The sequence below is a fragment of the Micropterus dolomieu genome, linkage group LG16, assembly GCF_021292245.1.
Source record: "Micropterus dolomieu isolate WLL.071019.BEF.003 ecotype Adirondacks linkage group LG16, ASM2129224v1, whole genome shotgun sequence".
In the NCBI taxonomy this organism is placed as follows: domain Eukaryota; kingdom Metazoa; phylum Chordata; class Actinopteri; order Centrarchiformes; family Centrarchidae; genus Micropterus; species Micropterus dolomieu.
Window position 1 is genome coordinate 16263291 of NC_060165.1, and position 1706 is coordinate 16264996.

Below are 1706 nucleotides of genomic sequence, written 5' to 3' on the forward strand. Positions count from 1 at the left end.
CAGCTTCCTAAATCAGTTATTAAAAAGAGACCCGCCATGTTGGTGGTAAACACAGACCCCTCCCACCTGGGAGGACAACACTGGGTCGCTATCTATATTGACAAGCAGGGTGTGGGATCATTCTTTGACAGTTTTGGGAACTCTCCGGTATACTCACATTTTCCTGAATCCTTTTCTGTCTTTCTCAACAGTAATTGTAAGTCCACGCAACATTCTGTTAGACAAGTGTAAGATGTGGATTCTGTAGTGTGCGGTCAGCATTGTGTTTTTTCTTTACCACATGTATAGAGGGTTATCTTGTGTAATGGCTAAATATAGAAATAAACGGTCATGCAATGATTTTATGGTTTGCAAATTTGTGAAAAAAATACGACCCTCGGTTGTATGTGGTCAAAACAATTATGCAGAATGTAACCAGTGTGTCCAAATATCAGATTCTTTTAAGTGTGTATAATAATATTAGAAGTTGTGTGCCATTCATTATCAAAATGATTTATAGATTGAAACGTGTATGACAATGTTTTTTGTTATTATGGTGATATAAATAAAAACACTTTGAAATGATAAAGTTATGTCTCTAGGTATTTATTTAAAACCGATAACGATATACAATTAAAAAGTTCAATCACTCAATCGCATTTCAGGAGATACAAATGGACTTGTTTCATTGTTTGCTAATCGATGTCCTCTGGTAACAAGAGGTGTAGATGGTGGTCCAGTAATAAGAGGGGAAGATTCTCCAAAAGTCTTTCTCTTAATCTCATCAATTTTTCTTTTGACCTGTTGATTTGGTACAACTGATAAAGGTATATTCAGTATAGCCAACGATTGCTGATGTTCATCCCAACATGTAGGTCTCTGGCTGTCAGACACGTTGTGAGAAGCAATTACTCCTCTTATCAAATCATACACATGAGAACCTTTAATAACATTACCGTTAAACACAAACTCCCCATGTTCAGTCCATGCAGATATGTTTTTTGAGGAGGACATTTTATCCAAAATATGCTGAGCTTTATTCCTGCTGTTTTTTGGCATGTTTTTTAAAACTTCTTCAAAAACAAAATCTCTTCCTTCTTGATTCTTCTGCTCTGAAGAGTGAAAATCCTCAGCGACCGGCATTGACAAAGTTAGTGTGTACTGGTCTTTTTCTCCTTGTCTTACCATGGTGAGAAATCTCAAATCTGAAGATCTTCAGTCTTTTGATTCAGAATGTCTTTTATAGTACGATCCAGGTCATTTTCAACAGTTTCTCGAATAGACTCATGTGCCGGAGGTCTTAAAATATCCAGCTGTTGTTTTGGTACCAGAAACATTTTTTGTGCATACTCCATAGTCATCTAAGTTTGTCTTGAACCAATGAGACTCGTTATAAAAGGCACAGCGATACTCAGGAGGGGGAGAAGAAAACCGCCAGACTGTTTAAGCAATGTCTTCTTTTTCTTTGAAGCGCAAACCTTTTTATTGGCAAGCAGTCTAATCCCCGCCTTCTTCTTTTAAAATTTTTGATACTGTGTCTTATTTAAAGGAATTTTACCTTTTAAAACATTGTAAGCTACTTCGCATAACGCTACCAAAAGGTCTGGTGATGCAGATTTAATAATATTCACTCTCTGAGATGGAGATGCTCCGTACATAGTTTGCAGTAAAGACAGGTTTCTTTTTATGCCATCAGCATGCCGTCAACATTTGTCTAGCCATTAGCA